The following is an 8,228-nucleotide window of genomic DNA, read 5'->3' as shown; positions in this document are numbered from 1 at the left end:
AAGAAACATCTCTAATTTTCTCTTCTTTCCAGGCTACTTTTTTATTTCTCACTTTCTTTTGACAACAAATCAATTCCCTCACCAGTTTTGCTGTTCTATATTTTTTACTTACAAAATCTGACAATCCTATCAACTTGCTTCTCTTCCAATCTGATCTCAGTAGCAGGTTTTTCTTCCTTGAAATCTTCTCTCTCAGGGTACAATGATATTTCTCTTCCTACCTCTGTGACCACTCTTTTTCTATCTCCACAAGGGTTCTTCTGTTTTTACCTAGGCCATAAAAGTTGGTGTTCCCAGGATTATGTTTTCAGTGCCCTTCTCACTCTAGGAAAACTGATCCACTGTTCTGGATCAGTTATGGATGAAACCACTGTTATGGTTTCATCTTATTAATGCTGACTTCAAAAATTCACTGCCAATTCTATTTACTATCTTGCCTTTTGAACATTACATCAACATACCCAGTAATTAACTGGACATATCCTCTTGGGTGCCTGCATGAAAATCTTGACCTCAACATTCTTTAAACCATACTAGGTCCTTCCTGGAAATACGTTCCTCCTCCTATGTTCTCTTCCTCAATTAAGAGCATCATCAAGCCCAAAAATTTCAAAGATGTCATTGATTCCCACCCTGTCCCTTAAGCATCTCATGAACTTAATGTCTGTCTTTATTCTGTTCTCTCCTGTCTACACCATGGCTACTGTCCTAGTTCAGGTCCTCATTGTGACTTCCCGGCCCATCTCCTGTTTGCTAGTCTTATAACCCCTCCTGGCCATACTCTGCACTATAGCCAAAGTGATCTAAGTTCTTTACCTCTCTCCTACTTAATAATGTGATTGTTCATAGGACAAATCCTAACCACTTAATATGATATTCAAGGCTCATCAAAATCTGGTGTCACTTTATTCTTTTGGCATTACCTGCTGACGCACCTGTTCATGAACCCTATGTTGTAGCCACAATTGATAACTCATTATTCCTTAATCACAAACTATGCTTCACTTAACTTATGCACTTTCCTTTGCAAACATTACAAATATTACAAAAATGTTATTATATTCTCTGTCCAATAATCTTACCCCTCCCCTTCTACACACATACTTTCTTTGTTTCTCTGGAAAAAATTACATACCCTGCAAAGATCATTTGAAATGGCAGCTCTTCTGCAAAAGCTCCGCTGGTTCCCTCCATAACCAGTTTCCCTAAATAATGTAGCACATAGTAGATTCTACTTCAGATTTGTCAGAGTGAGTTTTCTAAGACATGCTAATATTAATGAACACATCCTATCTCTTTTTCAAAGAGAATATGATACTACCAGAGATGTGTCTCTTATGTGGTACTTGGGATTAGAAGGTAAAGTCAAAGGGTACAAATTTGCAGTTAAGTAGAATCAATACGTCTAGAGATCTAATGTACTGCATGAGGACTATAGTTAATCAAATGTATAATGAAAATTTGCTCAGAGAGTATATTTTAAGTGCCCTTAGTACAAAAAAAAAATAATAAGGTAACTATGGAAGATGGTGAATATGTTTATTTGTTTGACTGTAGTAACTATTTTACTATGTATGTAAATATCAAAACTTCATGTTGTATACCTTAAATATATACCATAAAAAATAAATATTAGAAAAAGAGTATAGAATTTAATGTCAACTCCGAGGGTGGTTTGGCTCTGTACTCTGTCACCCAAGTTGCTGAACTGAATTGACCACTAATTGAGCAAAAGCCCCTTTCATCCCTTCTAGCTCCACACGTGTGCCCCCTGAAGCTCTCAATTCAGTCAAAGAGGGCAACTCTCCAAAGCATAAAACAGGATGGCAGGATGCCAAACAGGCTTCATTCTTGGTCTAACACCTTAATCAATTAGTAATATCTTCTTAAAATACTATATGGAGACAAATTCCAAAGCCATGTCCAGATTTAGAGAAAAGGGTGGTATGACATTAGTTTTGCCTGTCATGGACCTGGACAGATGAGTAGCACTCATGTCATAATTTTGCCATTTTATCAAAGGTATTTGAATAGCTACAGTACCATTCTATAATCACCAAATAAGCCTCCGTGGTTATGGTCTTAATGTGAAAATGTGTGTGTTTGCCTAAAGTCCTATTGGTAGTTATATTCCCTTTAAATCACATTTTTATTCATTACAGTTTATAGCTCTGATAAAGAATATTTAATTATAATGTTTAACTCAAAGAAAACTAACAAATACTTTTTTGAGCATACAGTATTAGACAAAGAAGCATGAAATATAGTCTCTGTCTTTAAGGAAATCACTATCTGAATAGAAGATGAGCCACAAATTCATTAAAATATTTCAAAACTTCTGAGAGTTAAAATAACAATACAAATAAAAATGCAAACTATATTTCAATCACTGCATGGTTAATTGCCAAATGAGTGCTTTGAATTAGTGTGATAGAGACAGCATGAAGGTATTTGTTACAGCCTTGATCGCTTTTGCCTCTAGAAGGAAATGATTGGTGAGTTTAGATCCTTGCTAGAAAACGCATGATGTAAAATGCACACGTCTGTGAGATGTGAGTATATCATCTCTAAGGAGCAGTAAGACAGTAAGGAGGTTTTGCCTAATAGATTACCGTTTGCTAGTAGTAATGACTGATTTAGATTTTTTTCTGAAGAATTCCTCACTGGTTAGTCTCCCTGGTGGATATTTGAAGTGCACGTCATCTGGTGATCCAAATGGGGCTCTCCATTTCTTGCGAGGCATAAGCCAGTTCCATTCCTTGGCCACAGTGCTTGGTTCAGGATAGAAGCGTGGCCACACCAAACTAATCAGGCTCAATTCTAGTTAATTGTGGGACTTCACTTGCAAGGCAAGGCAGAAAGAGTCAATCATACTTTCCCACCAGGCTTTAACTTGAAAGGCTATAACCACCAGCCTCTTTACCCCCTCCAGCCACCTTGTCCATATGTGGAGTCTAGGAATGAAGGCACCACACAGAGGAGAGGATTGCTGAGTCCAGAGACAGGGTCCTAGTAGTATTTTTTTGTCCTGAGCCCATCTATGCCTGAAGCAAGATCCAATCTTGGACTTTTCAATTACATGCACCAATAAGTCCTTTTTCATGCTTAATCCAGTGTGGGATGAATTTCTATTATTTATAACTAAGAGTTCTTACTGTTAAAGTCCTTAGTCTCATTTCAATAGAACCTCTTGAATATATCATCTAACATACTTTACATATAACATCTCACACGACACCCTTCTACTATTCTCCCAAAACTTGTTCATCCATAACTGACTCAACTCCTCCCACAATTTTCTGAAGTAAAAATAAGATTGGACAAGCATCACTGGCTTGTCCAGTTGATAGAAGCATTGACCTTAACCAAAAGGGGCTGAATTACTGATGCTCTGAATGGGAGTCCCCAAGTTAAAAACAAAAAATGCCTGGACTAGAGCCCAAGTCTCTTGATTCTTAGCCCTGGTACTAAATCTTACCCCCACCTCCAATTCTCCCCCACATTTCATCTCTGCACCTGCTCGCTTGTAGCATCATTCCCAGAACTGTGATTCCAAAGTCTTATTTGGGTAGAATAGAAATACCTTTTCTGTTGGAAAACCTTCTAAAGATTGCTGCAGGACCAAGGAGATTTTGTTGATTAGGGCTTCTTCAGCCAGAAAATTACCCCTATTAAAGGATAATTGGTGCCTTGTGATGGTGATGGTGATGATGATGATGATGATGGTGATGACGATGATGATGATAATGACAACAGAGCATCAGAATGAAGAACGCTTCAAATGAGCAGCATGCTCTGAGGAACCAAGACCCAGAGACTGACCACATTTGCAACTAGCAGTGACCACCACTGACAACTCATTGCCCCCAGCAGCCTTCACCCTCACAGTGACACCTTGTGCTAAATTAAAATGTACTCAAGCTGCCCAGGTGCAGTGGCTCACGCCTGTAATCTCAGCACTTTAGGAGGCCAAGGCAGGCGGATCACAAGGTCAGGAGTTCGAGACCAGCCTGACCAACATGGTGAAACTCCGTCTCTAATAAAAATACAAAAAAATTAGCCAGGTGTGGTGGCGTGTACCTGTAATCCCAGATACTCAGGTAGCTGAGGCAGGAGAATCACTTGAACCCAGGAGGCAGAGGTTGCAGTGAGCAGAGATCACGTCATTACACTCCAGTCTAGGCAACAGAGTGAGACTCTGTCAAAAAAAAAAAAAAAAAAAAAAATGCACTCAGGCTGAGTGATGGAGTGCGGCATCATTGGAAATCAGAACCCCAAGTTCTGGAAGCCTCTAGAGCCTGGCACGTAGACAGAGCCACTTGGCAGTACAATATCCCCCTAAGGGAGAACACTGGAAGCAAAATAGATGAACTTGACAGTGTGAGCTGTCACCAAACATAAAACTGTTTCCCATAAGCAATCATATGCAAGACAGTAAGAGAATTCTGTCCTCTAGAGAAGGGGTCTCCAGTGAGAGGTCAGAACCTGCCTGGTGGGTCTCAGTCTTCCCAGGAGATCTTAGATGCCAGGATGTAGCCTCCCTTATCCAGCCTACTGACATCAAGAGCTGATTTGCCTCTAATCCAATAGTAACCACCACTCAACCTACCCTTGCTCTTCCTCCACACTTTGATGGGTCTCCCACAGGGAGGTTAATTCTGGGCCTGAATCTTAATTTGACCTCCCCACTTCACTCAGAAATATTCTTCACACCTCTTCTCATTCCCATTCTTCATGGAATAGTATTTACTACCCTTCCAAGAAAGACCGAAATCCTGTATTTATAAAGGCAACTTCATTGTTTTTAAGACAATTTACCACAATCAACTTCAAATCAGTTATGAATGTTCATGCATTCACTCCTTTGGCACAAATTTATTCATCATCTACTGTTGCAAAGCACCAACATGTCAGAATTTAAGATGTTAAAATTTAAAAGTTCTAACTATGTCAGGTTCACCATCATATCGTAGTCCCTAATCCATGACTTGGAACATAATAGCATTCAATAAATATTTTTTGAATAAAGTAATAAGGAAATTTAAAGAAATTGAACATTAAAAACCAATGCCTCAAGAAGCTTATAGAAAGTCCTCAACTATGTAAAAGTGAAGAAAATATTGCTAAGACCCTTCCTCAGTCCAAAATCCTATGAATCTATGATTCAAAGTCTTAGTTAGAAGACAAAAAGGTTAAAAGACAGGGCAAGGGTTGTCACAAAGAGTCAATAATAAAAATCCTAGGGCTGGGCACAGTGGCTCATGCCTGTAATGCCAGCACTTTGGAAGGCCAAGACAGGCGGATCACCTGAGGTCAGAAGTTCAAGACCAACCTGGCCAACATGGCAAAACCCCGTCTCTACTAAAAATACAAAAACAATTAGCCAGGTGGGGTGGCACGCACCTGTAGTTCAACCACTCCAGAGGCTGAGACACAAGTATTGATTGAACATGGGAGGCAGAGGTTGCAGTGAGCCGAGATCATGCCACTGCACTCCAGCCTGGGTGACAGAGCGAGACTCTGTCTCAAAGAAAAAAAAAAAAAAGAATAATCATATGAGAGGTAAAGACGGAATGTGTTAGAAGTGATCAGAAGAGGGAGAGATCTTTTAGGCCTGCAGGAGGAAGTCAGAAAGAAAAAAATGTGGAGGAGATGGAATTTGCACAAGACCTTGAAGAAAGGAATTGTTGGGAAGGGCACAGAGCTAACAAAGCTGGGAGTTATTCCAAGGGAACAGAGGAGCTCAGCCTTCAGGGGGCTCAAATGGGACAGAACTTTCTGAGCCGGAAGAAAAAGCAGCTAAAAGGAATGCAACACCTACTCTGTGGGAAGTACTGTTCTACTTAGTTTATCGAAAGTTTTTGCAAACGTTTAACATTATTTATTAAGCACCTATTATATTCCAGACACTCTCCTTAGATGCTAGGGACACTGCAGTTAACAAAATGCTCCATGGCCTCATAGAGCCTCTCATGGGGAGAGCAGGCAATGCACAAAATAAGTAAAATACAGAGTGTGCTGAATGGGAGAAAAATAAAGCAGAGAGCAGGGATGAATGTTTGGAATAGAATGAAACAAAGTGGTCAGGAAAGAACTCGCTGAGAACATGATATGTGAGTGAAGACCTGAGGGTAGTGAGGGAGTGAGACTTGCAGGTGAAGAGCATTGACAGCAGAGGAACCGCGAGTGCAAAGGCCTTCAGGTAGAACATGTCCCATGTGCATGAGGTCAGCTGGCTGGAGCTAAGGAGGGGAGGGAGAGAAAGTCAAAGAGCTAACACGGATCAGATCAGAAAGGCCTCGTAAGCTATTGTAGTGAACGCTGAGCCTCTGGTTGACTCACAAGCTACCTGTCATTCATTTCCCTTTACAAGGGGACTGAAGCTCTGCGAGGCCATGTGGCTTACCCAAGAGCACACAGATAACAGGTAGCAGAGCCAGGGTCTAAACCCAGGTCTCCCTGGCCCCTGCTACTTCACCTGACCCCACCCTCCCTTCTCTTCACAATTCATTCTTGTGTGTGTGCACGTGTGCATACACATGCATGCACACTCACACCTCACCCTACTATTTTCAGTCCTCCAACACCCCCAGGTCCTCCTTGCTCAGTGTCTTCCCTCGTGCTGTTCCCTTTAGCTGGAGTGCCCTTCCCCTACTCTTGATCTGATGGGTACAGCTTTCGGGCCTTGGTTCAAATGTAATGGCCTTTCCTGGCCCTTTCATATAATTTGGCTGTGCCTTGCTGTACCTTCTCAAGGCCTCCAGTTCTACTTTACTTTGTAATTACATGTTTATTTGTGTGTTCATTTTTCTTCCCCTCCAAATTCTCCCACCCCAGACTGTGTCTCTACCCAGCACCCAGCCCAGTGCCTGGCACATAGGAGGCACACAATAAACATGTATTGAGTAACTGAGAAGACCAAAAGGGTAAAGACAAAGTAGGAAGACCTCAGAGAGGTTTCTGGGCATCAGTAAGAAAAGGAAACCAATGGCTGTTGCAAGAGAGATTTGGGGTTATCTGTGGCCCAGCCTGTTTCCTGCCTGGTTTTGGAATGAGATGCTGCAGCCTGTCTCTGGCTGCTCCACAATCTAATACATTCATCACGTGACCCACCCCACCACCCCAGCAGCCTCTGGAATGAATGTTATTTGGAGTAATTGGCCAAGCACTTAGAAAATGCTAAGGTTTATTTTTAAATATGATTACGACCTGTCTCTTGCTTTCTGGAAAATCACGTGCACTCTACAGAGATACAAAATCCGATCATTGCACTTTTAAAACCAACGTTTTAATCTTGTCCTCTAAACAAACTTGCTAAGTTGGTTTAGGGAAAAAGCATAACCATCCCCATTTGATTGATAGGAAAACTGAGGCTTAAGGGAGATTAAATGCACCATCTCAGGCCAAATAGCTATTGAGAGTAACTATCTTGAAACCAGAGAAAGCTGCGTCCACTCTACTATCCTGCCTCCCCCATGCAAATAATGCAGATGGTCCCCCCAAAGAGAAGAAGAATCTAGAAAGAGGAAACCATGGCCTCCTTGGTTTGGTGTTTTATGTGGCAGCAGGGCAACCAATCATTCTAATTAGGCCACAGGAAGCCTGTTTCTCTTTAAGAACCTATTAGCAAGCTGGCAAAATCTCATCCCATTACCATGTAAATAAATAAGGATAAATTTTCCCACATCAGCCTCCCAGGGCTGAACCAAAGCTCTCCTCCTTTGCACATTTTTGATAACCTGCTTATTCTGGAATACCTCACAATTAAAGATAGCATGCTCTGGACGTCAATAATTCATCATGGAGTGGGAAAAAGGATGAGATAATTAACATTCTCTGGCTGGCTTTGGCTGGGAAGTAGCTTAGTAAGCACAAGGGCATGTTTTGGGCTATTTCCATCATGAGGGTAGAATAAATAAAATGGATCCTTTCACACACTAGACTTGAAGGATTCGTGTCAGGTTAGTTGGCCCCAGAGCTTTCGGAGTTGGGTTTAGATCTCCACTGTGGTAAAGGCAGCTGATCAACAAATGCAGCCCCAGGGCCGGACTGGCTAGGTGGGTTACAGGGAGTAAGGGCAGCATGTCTCAAAGTCACTCTTTAAGCTTCTAGCTCACACCGTAAGCTTTAGCTTTTTGGTGAACCGCTCTCTGACCTTCCATTTTTTTCTTCTCCTATTCCTTTTATCAAGCCACGTAACTTTGATGGGCCTTCCTTAGTTTGCCCTT

The sequence above is a fragment of the Symphalangus syndactylus genome, chromosome 7 (assembly GCF_028878055.3).
Source record: "Symphalangus syndactylus isolate Jambi chromosome 7, NHGRI_mSymSyn1-v2.1_pri, whole genome shotgun sequence".
Taxonomy (NCBI): domain Eukaryota; kingdom Metazoa; phylum Chordata; class Mammalia; order Primates; family Hylobatidae; genus Symphalangus; species Symphalangus syndactylus.
Note: the sequence above shows the minus strand (reverse complement) of the source record.